Source organism: Anomaloglossus baeobatrachus, chromosome 12 (genome assembly GCF_048569485.1).
Source record: "Anomaloglossus baeobatrachus isolate aAnoBae1 chromosome 12, aAnoBae1.hap1, whole genome shotgun sequence".
NCBI lineage: Eukaryota > Metazoa > Chordata > Amphibia > Anura > Aromobatidae > Anomaloglossus > Anomaloglossus baeobatrachus.
Genome location: NC_134364.1, coordinates 75,912,240 through 75,926,435, shown reverse-complemented (window position 1 = coordinate 75,926,435; position 14,196 = coordinate 75,912,240). Strand labels below are relative to the sequence as shown.

Sequence of the window (14,196 nt, the reverse complement as noted above, 5' to 3'; positions counted from 1 at the left end):
CAGAGTCCGCAGCCACGTAGCCACAGTTAGGGCCCATAGTTCACAGGAGGCAAGCAGCCGGAGTGACCTGGTCCAGGCTACAAGCAAACGGGCCAAAACGAAGGGGAGAGAGGCGCCAGCAACTTCCCTGGGTGACCCCCATAGGGACTAAAAGTCGGGGTTACCCCAAAACGTAAAGGGCTAAGGAAGGCGAGTCGGTAGCCACCCTCATCAGTCAGCCTGAAGGACACCTGGTTCCCACTTGGTTCATCCCAGCTACGCCCGGGTTACTCACCCTGCCATCAACAGTGAGTAAAACCCCTGAAAGACATTCTGCTTGTGTTGAGTTATTCTGCGCCTTGTGGTTCTACACACTTACACAGGGCCCTGGGGCTTGCCTCACTCTCAGGAGGCTATTACAACTGACTGCACCCACCATCAGCCCCAGGCGTCCCTCAATCTGCAGTGGCGGTCCCCACTGACCGCAATTCTGAGAGTGGCGTCACGACAATCCTAGATAGAAGATTTCCTACCTGTGACAGGATCCAGCCGAGTGGAGTCCCTGAAGGTAATGCACCGACACAATACTTGCGGGGCTTCACATAAAAGTACCCTTATATAGCAAAAACCTGCTGACAGATTCTCTTTAAGTGTTTAATTCCAGCTGCGGCGATAAGCAAATAGTACGGGGAAAGTGACTATTATAAGGCCAGAACCATGATGTTGTGGATATTAGATAGTATAACCACTGTAGGCTGAGCACACACTGATATTCGGGGTCTGTCCTTTCAGATTTCTGCTGCTCTGATGCCAAGAATAGTGTCGACAGCTGCTCTATTCTTTTCTATATATAAAAAAAAAAATGGAAACCTGATACTGCATGTGGGGCTGTCCTGTTTTTTTCTTTTTTTTTTGCTTTGTCTAATGATTGTGTTGTCCAACTTCTGAAACTAATCAGCATGGATCCTGGCAGCACATATTTAATTTGCTTGTACTGCCACCGGTGGAGAGACCAAGCATTACAATCTCTCATCTCGCACAGATGTGCCAGGTCCTCCAGAGTGAGTGATACGCCTCTATCACTATTAATACAGGGGGATCCACTCTTCAGAACCCCCATTTAACGCTTGATTCTTTAAAAGGGTACTTGAAAATAGATTTTCTAATTCAGACTAATTAATTTGGGACTAATTAATTTACTTAAATGAACTTTATTAATATAAACTCTGCATCTGAATCCGATCTCACAGAAATACCAGCAGGTTGTTCATGCAAGACAAGGAACCATGAAGCCCATTACCAGAACTATGGCACTGTGGCCCATTCTACCAACACTCAAGGTCAAGAACTCTTTTGTGCCCCCCAATATTTACAGTAATACCTTATGACCCCTCATTAATCAGGTGTACAGTAAACTAGTTTCAAGTGCGGACAGTAATATCTGGATCACTACTCGAACCGTGACATCTAACAGTTCATGCACATGGTCATATTATGCTTCCGTGCGTAAGTCAACTGTTTAGTGCTATGGATTGCAAAATATATGGCTCATATACATAGATTTATTACATAACAAGTGGGTTGACTAGTTCATAAAGTTCAACTACTTAATCTTACTAACTCTAGCTGATCCTGGTTGAGATAAGACCAGCCTGACCAATTCCTCAGTGGGTAGAAACACCTATTTCTGAGTCCTACTGACCATTGACACAGTGTGGTACCATCACTTTTGGTAATTGTGGCTTGTCTCTTCCTCTTGACAGCATAGTAATGAAAAAGGCCCTTCAAGAATAGTTGGTATCCTATTGATTTTTTTTTGTTTTCAGAGATGTACATTTATACACAGTTCTTATAATGCTGTCCAACAAAGGATCTTAAATGGAATTTGTCATTAATATCAACCATCTCCACCCCAAAACTGCATATATGGCAAGCAGGTCTCAAATCCATCGACACCTTTGTATCGTCTCTCTGTTGCTGCATTTCAGAGAAATTAACATTTGGATTGATCTGCAAATAAGGCATTAAATGGAACTTGTCATTAGGGTTTCCCCATATAATGTACGGCACCCACCATTAAATAAGGGAACTCTGATATTGCATTACTGCTATAGGATTAGCACGCCCTGTAACCAGCGCTTAGTCCACCCTCTTTAATGCCTGGATACTTTCTGCCCAGACACACAGCTTTTTAACCCTGATAGAGGCATTTTAAGTGAGGGTCCTGGTGTGTGTGTGTGTGTGTGTGTGTGTGTGTGTGTGTGTGTGTGTGTGTGTGTGTATATATATATAAATAATATATATATATATATATATATATATATATATATATATATATATATATATATATATATATATATATACACACACATATACCTATATATATGTGTGTGTGTGTGTATATATGTATATATATAATATATATATATAGAATGTGTGTGTGTAAAATGAGATCACCTTATTGTGGTTATCGGGTTCCCATGCATTGGCCAATACATAAGCTAAGTATCTCTTTTTTTGCAAATACTCGTATAGCAGTAATGCAAAACCAGAGTTCCCTTATTCATTGTTAGCATTCTAGAGTGCAGCTGTGTGTTTTTTTGTAGTTATAATGTGTTTTCAGCTGCCACCTGTTCACACCTACTGGATGTGCAGGTCAGTCTTTTTGTTATATTTGCACCTCCATTAAGGATTTTTTTACTGCATACTAGAATACTGTAAAAATGTCCCCAATCCCCTCTGTAGATCCCCAAAACGACCTTTAATTATACCCACAAATGGCACAGTCCAGTCTGATGGGCATCTCTGGTCTTGATACTGAGTCTCCGCTCTTCCGTCAATCGGCCTTCTTTTGTGCTTTATGTGGATGACGCTTTCTACGTTATCCGCACTGTGCCCCCCAATGGTGCTCCTGTGCAGGTGCACTTGTCTACGTCATGCTGAGGGCAGAGCAAAGTACTGTAGTGCACATCTACCAGGAAAGGCCAAAGTGCGCCGATGACCTGGAAAAAAAAGCTGGGCGCATGCGCACTACAGTACTTTGCTTTGCCCTCTGTGATTTGTTGACACCGCCTGGATGACACAGGACGCATCATCCACAGGAAGCAGCAAAGGAGGATGGTGACTAAAGGAGAGGAGGCACCGGATCAAGACTAGAGATGTCTATCCGACTGGCGTGGATAGGGGACTTTTTTTACAGCAGTCTAGTTTGCTTTTAAAGATGTCTATGTACAGGGAAAACCTGGTGACAGGTTCCCTTAAAGTGCTCTGGACATGGCAGAGCACTTCCCAAGCCCCCGCCTCTCCGGGTAGTTTTCGTGCCTAGCATCAGCCTCAATAGCTTGATTGATTGCTCATTGTCTGATTTCCTTGCCCGATGTCACACAGACTAGTTAGTTAGCTGGGCAGAGAAAACAGTGGCTCCATAAATGCTCATTAGGCCCAATAGACATAGGCAGAAAATAAGACAAGTAAAGGCGCACAAATAGGGTAATTACTGGTAACAAAGGAGATCCTCATAAATTAGGAAGTTCGCCTAGAAAGCAGGTGAGCACAACTCCACTAATAGTACAATAAGGTTTCTAATCATTTGCTGGGTAGAGCCCAACTAAACTTGGAAACAGACCTAGTGCAAGATGATTGAAAACTCCTTTATTAACGTCAGAAAACAACGCGCCTTGTGTTCTGAGATTTTAAAAAAGACGTTTTTAATCAGCTTGCGCCTGGTGTGTTTTGGAGTTTAGTTGGGAGCTACCCAGCAAATGATTAGATACATAACTCTCAGGACCAGTGCACTTAATCCTAAATTGCATATAGATTAAAATGCTATTTTCTCGGGAATGCAGCAACAGATAGAAGATATAAAAGAGGGCATGGATTGATGTTTCAAAGACCTGGTTGCAGTTTTGAGATAGAGGGTGGGTTGATATTATTGACAGATTTCCTCTAAATGAACCATAGCATAAACCCAACCTTTGCATTTTATGACTTTGTAAACGCTCTTCTTTATTTCTTTATTATGCTTTGTTTGTATATTGTATAGAGCCAATTTTCACATTTCCGCTAGGTTAAAAACCGATTAATTGTACTCAGTGGTCTCTTTCACACTTGGAGGGGTTAAGATGACGTACAGGGGAGGAAATGTGTAAGTTTGATATAAAATGCAGTAAGATGGTCCGTATATCTGCTATTCAGATAGGATCATGTGCTGTGCCGCGCGCAGGGTGTGCCGAGCGGCAGGGAAGTCCAGGAATGTGCTTGAAAAGGACAAAAAGAGAAATGTGTGTACCTGAGTGTGCGTAGGGGACACAAAGTCAGCACAAGGACAACAGAGCCATCACCTATCAGGGTGTGACCGCTCAGGAGTCACCGCCATTCTCGGGGGATCTCACATCATTGTCCTATAATTGCAGTTTGGCAATTAAGTGTCTCTTGGATCTAGTGGTGACCGCCGTGCAATGATTTTGTTACACTCAAGAAGACGAGCAAATTGTAGATAATAAATGAAAAGGTGCCATAAAAAAGGTACATAAATGTTAATGGTGGGCACACCCTGACAACAGACGGTAACCTAGCAACACCAAGCTGAGCAACACAGGCGTACATTGGGGGCCAGGGACTGAGCAAACTGGCATGGTCTCCGTGAACTAAGGGAAGAGCTCGTTACTCCCAGTATTAATTATCATATTTTAATATATGACTATGTCTAATCTGAAAGGTGTATCCAACTTGACCATTTTTCTCTGGAAAAATGGAGTGCATCTAATCTAAAAACTGTCACCTCACAGCTCCTCTTAGATATGCGTGGTATATCTAATCTGGAAATTCTCCTGTGTGGTGTATCTAATCTAAAAACCTATCTAAAAGCTAGATATGTGGATTGTATCTAATCTGGAAACTTTCCCCCAATATATGTGATGTATCTAATCTAAAAACGTATCTAAAAGTTATTCTTAGATATGTGTAATGTATCTAGTCTGGAAACTTTCCCCCAATATGTGTGATGTACCTAATCTGAAAAAGTTCCCCCAATATGTGTGGGTATCTAATCTAAATACTGTTATCTAAAAGCGCTTCTTAAGGCCCCGTCACACTAAGCAACATCGCTAGCAACATCGCTGATAACGAACAACTTTTGTGACGTTGCTAGCGATGTTGCTGTGTGTGACATCCAGCAACAACCTGGCCCCTGCTGTGAGGTCGTTGGTTGTTGCTGAATGTCCTGGGCCATTTTTTAGTTGTTGCTGTCCTGCTGTGAAGCACAGATCGCTGTGTGTGACAGCGAGACAGCAACAACTAATGTGCAGTGAGCAGGAGCCGGCTTCTGCGGAGGCTGGTAACTAATGTAAACATCGGGTAACCAAGAAGCCCTGTCCTTGGTTACCCGATATTTACCTTTGATACCAGCCTCCGCCGCTCTCACTGCCTGTGCTGCCGGCTCCTGCTCTGTGCACATGTAGCTGCAGCACACATCAGGTAATTAACCCGATGTGTGCTGTAACTAGGAGAGCAAGGAGCCAGCACTAAGCAGTGTGCGCTGCTCCCTGCTCTGTGCACATTTAGCTGCAGCACACATCGGGTTAATTAACCTGATGTGTGCTGTAACTAGGAGACTGGGGGCTGGTCACTGGTTGCTGGTGAGCTCACCAGCAACTCGTGTAGCCACGCTCCAGCGATCCCTGCCAGGTCAGGTTGCTGGTGGGATCGCTGGAGCGTCGCAGTGTGACAGCTCACCAGCAACCTCCTAGCAACTTACCAGCGATCCCTATCGTTGTTGGGATCGCTGGTAAGTTGCTTAGTGTGACTGGACCTTTAGATATGTGTATTGTATCTAATCTGAAAAAGTTCCTCCAATATGCGTGGTGTATCTAATCTAAATACTGTTATCTAAAAGCTCCTCTTAGGGGTGCTTCACACACAGCGAGCTCACTGCCGAGATCGCTGCTGAGTCAGGCTTTTTGTGACGCAGCAGTGACCTCATTAGCGATCTCGCTGTGTGTGACACTAAGCAGCGATCTGGCCCCTGCTGCGAGATCGCTGCTCGTTACACACAGCCCTGGTTCGTTTTCTTCAAAGGCGCTCTCCCGCTGTGACACACAGATCGCTGTGTGTGACAGCGAAGAGAGCGACAAATGAAGCGAGCAGAGAGCAGGAGCTGGCGTCTGACAGCTGAGGTAAGCTTGTAACCAAGATAAACATCGGGTAACCAAGGTGGTTACCCGATATTTACCTTAGTTACCAGCCTCTGCAGCTCTCACGCTGCCTGTGCTGCCGGCTCCGGCTCTATCTCTGCACATGTAGCTGCTGTACACATCGGGTTAATTAACCCGATGTGTACTGTAGCTAGGAGAGCAAGGAGCCAGCGCTCAGTGTGCGCGGCTCCCTGCTCCCTGCACACACAGCTAAGCGGTGTGCGCTGGTAACTAATGTAAACATCGGGTAACCATACCCGATGTTTACCTTAGTTACCAGTCTCCGCAGCTTCCAGACGGCGGCTCCGTGCAAGCGCAGCGTCGCTTGCACGTCGCTGCTGGCTGGGGGCTGTTCACTGGTCGCTGGTGAGATCTGCCTGTTTGACAGCTCACCAGCGACCATGTAGCGATGCAGCAGCGATCCTGACCAGGTCAGATCGCTGGTCGGATCGCTGCTGCATCGCTAAGTGTGAAGGTACCCTTATATTGGGGGAAAGTTTCCAGATTAGATACAATACACATATCTAAGAAGAACTTTTAGATTAGATACAATATTTAGATTAGATACCCACACATATTGGGGGAACTTTTTCAGATTAGATACATCACATATATTGTGGGAAAGTTTCCAGATTAGATACAATACACATATCTATGTGATGTATCAAATCTGAAAAAGTTCCCCCAATATGTGTGGTGTATCTAATCTAAATACTGTTATCTAAAAGCTCTTCTTAGATGTGTGAAGTGTATCCTGCAAACTCTCCTCCAATATCTGGGGTGCATCTAATCTGAAAGGTCTCCGATATATTTGGTGCTTCCAACTTGTGGCATTTGAGGTGTTCCCAAAACTCCCCAAAAAATCTCTTGTGCCTCGTACATCATAGAGGATACGTAATCCAGCTGTCACAGGTTAGAAAACTCCAAAGTTCTCTAGTGTGTATGGGTGTATCTAACACGAACGTTCCCTAGGTACATGGCTTGTATCCAAAATACCTGCTCTCCAGCATTTGGAGCATAGAGTTAGATATCTGGCCTTTGGCATTCCGGTGTATGTAATATGAGGAGATGAATGGTGAGATTACAGAAAGAAGCCCAATCTTCTGCTACTGCTCATCCTAAGGAGCACAGGGATAGAGGATGGGAGACAGAAGAGAGGAGGCAGAGGCCACAGATGGCCAATGATAAGTTACTTACTGGTTGATTCTCTTTTTCCAAATGATTTCTTCCCCAAGTAAAGACAGTGAAGAAGTCTATCCGAGCTCCTGCCCAGGACTCTCTGCACTTCCGTCCCTTGAGTTGCTGTAATCTTTCCTCTCGGAATGTTTTCTTTCTTTGGCTGAGTCCTACAGCAGCGAGTGTGACCAGCCCTGGGTGTAACACGTCCACTGCTGAACCAAAGGCTGACAATCAGATGTGCTTATCAGATGACTGATTGTTTCCCTGGTGCCTTTTTGTGAGCCTGTATGTTTGTCATCAGGAAGGAACACTGCATGGCCCCTGTGCGGTGTACATCTGGAGACATCGTATCCGGCAGCCGGAGAAATTTTGTTTTATGGGTGTGTGCAGTGCCACGTTGTACAGTAGAAGTCTCGTAAAAATGCTTACTTGCTGCAAAAGGGTGATAGATACAGTGAAGGAAATAAGTAATTGATCCCTTGCTGATTTTGTAAGTTTGCCCACTGACAAAGACATGAACAGTCTATAATTTTAAGGGTAGGTTAATTTTAATAGTGAGAGATAGAATATCCAAAATAAAATCCAGAAAATCACATTGTATAAATTATAAAAATGTATTTGCATTTTGCAGAGAGAAATAAGTATTTTGATCCCCTACCAATCATTAAGAGTTCTGGCTCCTACAGACACTTACCGTATTTTTCGGACTATAAGACGCACCGGACTATAAGACGCACCCTGGTTTTAGAGGAGGAAAATGGGAAAATAAAACTTTAAGCAAAAAATGTGGTCATGACACACTGTTATGGGGCGAGGATCTGCAGCTGACACTGTTATGGGGGTAATGTCCCCAAATTCTCTACTAAGGTACCCCATCCTGGTAATGATCCTCCTGCCTTGTATATGATCCTGCTATAAACCCCCATTTAGCCTGTTCACATACCCCCCCATCCAGCCTGTTCACATACCCCCCCCATCCAGCCTGTTCACATACCCCCCCCCCATCCAGCCTGTTCACATACCCCCCCCCATCCAGCCTGTTCACATACCCCCCCCCATCCAGCCTGTTCACATACCCCCCCCCATCCAGCCTGTTCACATACCCCCCCCCATCCAGCCTGTTCACATACCCCCCCCCCATCCAGCCTGTTCACATACCCCCCCCCCATCCAGCCTGTTCACATACCCCCCCATCCAGCCTGTTCACATACCCCCCCCCCATCCAGCCTGTTCACATACCCCCCCCCCCCCATCCAGCCTGTTCACATACCCCCCCCCCCCCATCCAGCCTGTTCACATACCCCCCCCCCCCCATCCAGCCTGTTCACATACCCCCCCCCCCATCCAGCCTGTTCACATACCCCCCCCCCATCCAGCCTGTTCACATACCCCCCCCCAGCCTGTTCACATACCCCCCCATCCAGCCTGTTCACATACCCCCCCATCCAGCCTGTTCACATACCCCCCCCATCCAGCCTGTTCACATACCCCCCCCATCCAGCCTGTTCACATACCCCCCCCCCATCCAGCCTGTTCACATACCCCCCCCCATCCAGCCTGTTCACATACCCCCCCCATCCAGCCTGTTCACATACCCCCCCCCATCCAGCCTGTTCACATACCCCCCCCCCATCCAGCCTGTTCACATACCCCCCCCATCCAGCCTGTTCACATACCCCCCCCATCCAGCCTGTTCACATACCCCCCCCATCCAGCCTGTTCACATACCCCCCCCATCCAGCCTGTTCACATACCCCCCCCATCCAGCCTGTTCACATACCCCCCCCATCCAGCCTGTTCACATACCCCCCCCATCCAGCCTGTTCACATACCCCCCCCCATCCAGCCTGTTCACATACCCCCCCCATCCAGCCTGTTCACATACCCCCCCCATCCAGCCTGTTCACATACCCCCCCCCATCCAGCCTGTTCACATACCCCCCCCCCCCATCCAGCCTGTTCACATACCCCCCCCCCCATCCAGCCTGTTCACATACCCCCCCCCATCCAGCCTGTTCACATACCCCCCCCCATCCAGCCTGTTCACATACCCCCCCCCATCCAGCCTGTTCACATACCCCCCCCCCCATCCAGCCTGTTCACATACCCCCCCCCCATCCAGCCTGTTCACATACCCCCCCCCATCCAGCCTGTTCACATACCCCCCCCCCCCATCCAGCCTGTTCACATACCCCCCCCCCCATCCAGCCTGTTCACATACCCCCCCCATCCAGCCTGTTCACATACCCCCCCCCCATCCAGCCTGTTCACATACCCCCCCCCCCCATCCAGCCTGTTCACATACCCCCCCCCCATCCAGCCTGTTCACATACCCCCCCCCCATCCAGCCTGTTCACATACCCCCCCCCCCATCCAGCCTGTTCACATACCCCCCCATCCAGCCTGTTCACATACCCCCCCCATCCAGCCTGTTCACATACCCCCCCCATCCAGCCTGTTCACATACCCCCCCCATCCAGCCTGTTCACATACCCCCCCCATCCAGCCTGTTCACATACCCCCCCCATCCAGCCTGTTCACATACCCCCCCCCATCCAGCCTGTTCACATACCCCCCCCCATCCAGCCTGTTCACATACCCCCCCCCATCCAGCCTGTTCACATACCCCCCCCCATCCAGCCTGTTCACATACCCCCCCCCATCCAGCCTGTTCACATACCCCCCCCCATCCAGCCTGTTCACATACCCCCCCCCATCCAGCCTGTTCACATACCCCCCCCATCCAGCCTGTTCACATACCCCCCCATCCAGCCTGTTCACATACCCCCCCCATCCAGCCTGTTCACATACCCCCCCCATCCAGCCTGTTCACATACCCCCCCCATCCAGCCTGTTCACATACCCCCCCCATCCAGCCTGTTCACATACCCCCCCCATCCAGCCTGTTCACATACCCCCCCCATCCAGCCTGTTCACATACCCCCCCCATCCAGCCTGTTCACATACCCCCCCCATCCAGCCTGTTCACATACCCCCCCCATCCAGCCTGTTCACATACCCCCCCCATCCAGCCTGTTCACATACCCCCCCCATCCAGCCTGTTCACATACCCCCCCCATCCAGCCTGTTCACATACCCCCCCCATCCAGCCTGTTCACATACCCCCCCCCATCCAGCCTGTTCACATACCCCCCCCCATCCAGCCTGTTCACATACCCCCCCCATCCAGCCTGTTCACATACCCCCCCCATCCAGCCTGTTCACATACCCCCCCCATCCAGCCTGTTCACATACCCCCCCCATCCAGCCTGTTCACATACCCCCCCCATCCAGCCTGTTCACATACCCCCCCCATCCAGCCTGTTCACATACCCCCCCCATCCAGCCTGTTCACATACCCCCCCCCATCCAGCCTGTTCACATACCCCCCCCATCCAGCCTGTTCACATACCCCCCCCATCCAGCCTGTTCACATACCCCCCCCATCCAGCCTGTTCACATACCCCCCCCATCCAGCCTGTTCACATACCCCCCCCATCCAGCCTGTTCACATACCCCCCCCATCCAGCCTGTTCACATACCCCCCCCCATCCAGCCTGTTCACATACCCCCCCCCATCCAGCCTGTTCACATACCCCCCCCATCCAGCCTGTTCACATACCCCCCCCATCCAGCCTGTTCACATACCCCCCCCATCCAGCCTGTTCACATACCCCCCCCCATCCAGCCTGTTCACATACCCCCCCCATCCAGCCTGTTCACATACCCCCCCCCATCCAGCCTGTTCACATACCCCCCCCCATCCAGCCTGTTCACATACCCCCCCCATCCAGCCTGTTCACATACCCCCCCCATCCAGCCTGTTCACATACCCCCCCCCATCCAGCCTGTTCACATACCCCCCCCATCCAGCCTGTTCACATACCCCCCCCCATCCAGCCTGTTCACATACCCCCCCCATCCAGCCTGTTCACATACCCCCCCCCATCCAGCCTGTTCACATACCCCCCCCATCCAGCCTGTTCACATACCCCCCCCATCCAGCCTGTTCACATACCCCCCCCATCCAGCCTGTTCACATACCCCCCCCATCCAGCCTGTTCACATACCCCCCCATCCAGCCTGTTCACATACCCCCCCCATCCAGCCTGTTCACATACCCCCCCCATCCAGCCTGTTCACATACCCCCCCCATCCAGCCTGTTCACATACCCCCCCCCCATCCAGCCTGTTCACATACCCCCCCCCCCCATCCAGCCTGTTCACATACCCCCCCCCCCATCCAGCCTGTTCACATACCCCCCCCCATCCAGCCTGTTCACATACCCCCCCCCATCCAGCCTGTTCACATACCCCCCCCCATCCAGCCTGTTCACATACCCCCCCCCCATCCAGCCTGTTCACATACCCCCCCCCATCCAGCCTGTTCACATACCCCCCCCCCATCCAGCCTGTTCACATACCCCCCCCCCCCATCCAGCCTGTTCACATACCCCCCCCCCCATCCAGCCTGTTCACATACCCCCCCCATCCAGCCTGTTCACATACCCCCCCCCCCATCCAGCCTGTTCACATACCCCCCCCCCCATCCAGCCTGTTCACATACCCCCCCCCCATCCAGCCTGTTCACATACCCCCCCCCATCCAGCCTGTTCACATACCCCCCCCCCCCATCCAGCCTGTTCACATACCCCCCCATCCAGCCTGTTCACATACCCCCCCATCCAGCCTGTTCACATACCCCCCCATCCAGCCTGTTCACATACCCCCCCCATCCAGCCTGTTCACATACCCCCCCATCCAGCCTGTTCACATACCCCCCCCATCCAGCCTGTTCACATACCCCCCCCCATCCAGCCTGTTCACATACCCCCCCCCATCCAGCCTGTTCACATACCCCCCCCCATCCAGCCTGTTCACATACCCCCCCCATCCAGCCTGTTCACATACCCCCCCCCATCCAGCCTGTTCACATACCCCCCCCCATCCAGCCTGTTCACATACCCCCCCCCATCCAGCCTGTTCACATACCCCCCCCATCCAGCCTGTTCACATACCCCCCCATCCAGCCTGTTCACATACCCCCCCCATCCAGCCTGTTCACATACCCCCCCCCATCCAGCCTGTTCACATACCCCCCCCCATCCAGCCTGTTCACATACCCCCCCCCATCCAGCCTGTTCACATACCCCCCCATCCAGCCTGTTCACATACCCCCCCCATCCAGCCTGTTCACATACCCCCCCCATCCAGCCTGTTCACATACCCCCCCCATCCAGCCTGTTCACATACCCCCCCCATCCAGCCTGTTCACATACCCCCCCCATCCAGCCTGTTCACATACCCCCCCCATCCAGCCTGTTCACATACCCCCCCCCATCCAGCCTGTTCACATACCCCCCCCCATCCAGCCTGTTCACATACCCCCCCCCATCCAGCCTGTTCACATACCCCCCCCATCCAGCCTGTTCACATACCCCCCCCATCCAGCCTGTTCACATACCCCCCCCCATCCAGCCTGTTCACATACCCCCCCCATCCAGCCTGTTCATCTGCAAAGAGGAGTGGAGCAAAATTCCTCCTGACATGTGCACAAACCTCTTCATCAACTACAAAAACGTCTTGCTGCTGTGCTGCCAACAAGGGGACAGCCACCAAGTATTAAGTCTTATTTGCCAGAGGAATCAAATATTTATTTCTCTCTGGAAAATGCAATACATTTTTATAATTTATACAGTGTGATTTTCATTTTTATTTTGGATATTCTCTCACTATTAAAATTAACCTAACCTTAAAATTATAGACTGTTCATGTCTGCGTCAGTGGGCAAACTTACAAAATCAGCAAGGGATCAAATAATTATTTCCTGCACTGTAGATAGATGTGCAAGTTTTAGCAAGATGTGAAAGAAAAGCTGAAAAGTAAGAATGTTCTCAAACATAGAAATGGTAATAGTTTATTTTAGTCAATTAACAAAATGCAAAGTGAATGAACAAAAGAGAAATCTAAATCACATCAATATTTGGTGTGACCGCCCTTTGTCTGCAAAACAGCATTAATTCTCCTAGGTACACTTGTACACAGTTCTTGAAGGAACTCAGGAGGGAGATTGTTCCAAACATCTTGGGGAAGCAACCACAGATCTTCTATGGATATAGAATAGAGTGGTACAGACCATTCTGGCTCTTCATGTAATTCCAGACTCAATGATTATGAGATCAGGGCTCTGTAGGGGCCACATAATCACTTTCAGGACTCCTTGTTCTTCTTTACATTGAAAAGTGGCTTTACTGACATTGGCTATATGTTTGGGGCCGTTGGGTACACTGATATCCATAGACGAAATGGAAAGGAGTTTTGTTTTCGGTGAGCAGCTGCTGACTAGGGTAAATGTGGGGGAGGATCATAGTGTGGAGCTGCAAGACAGTGAGGCAGCTAGCTGGTAACAGATGGTAGAGTAGAGGGAAGAGTGCCAGGGAGCCTTGTCCTGATCTAGCACACCCCAACAAGTTTGTCAAGGTGGCAGATGAGGGGGTGTCAAAACAGGAGTACCACTGATGCAGCAAGATGTGTCCTCTGAAAGCCGGAGGAGTGTCTGCTGCAGTAAAGGGGGAAACAGGAGCATAGGTCAGGACAGACAGGTGCTGGTAGTGAGGGACTCCATTATTAGAGGAACAGATCGGGCAATATGTCACAAAGACCGGGATCACTGAGTGGTGTGTTGTCTTCCTAGTGCCCGAGTTCAGGACATGAATGATCGGATTAGCAGATTACTAGGAGGGTATGGCGAGGACCCCATGGTCATGGTGCACATTGGCATAATTACAATGTTATTGATCGAAGGACGTACCATAAGGATAATTTCAGGGGATTAGGTTGTAAGCTG

The 14,196-nt window shown here is 49.9% G+C and overlaps 2 long non-coding RNA genes across 2 annotated transcripts in view; one reads left to right on the top strand and one right to left on the bottom strand.

Moving 5' to 3' along the window:
- LOC142257785 (uncharacterized) overlaps nucleotides 1–7,706 on the bottom strand; it is a 37,389-nt gene extending 29,683 nt beyond the window's left edge. Inside the window, exon 1 of the long non-coding RNA XR_012727654.1 lies at nucleotides 7,368–7,706. This is a non-coding gene — a long non-coding RNA (uncharacterized LOC142257785). The remainder of the gene's footprint in view (nucleotides 1–7,367) is intronic.
- Nucleotides 1–14,196, top strand: part of LOC142258135 (uncharacterized) — a 426,802-nt gene that overhangs the window by 350,220 nt on the left and 62,386 nt on the right. The window lies entirely within an intron of this gene.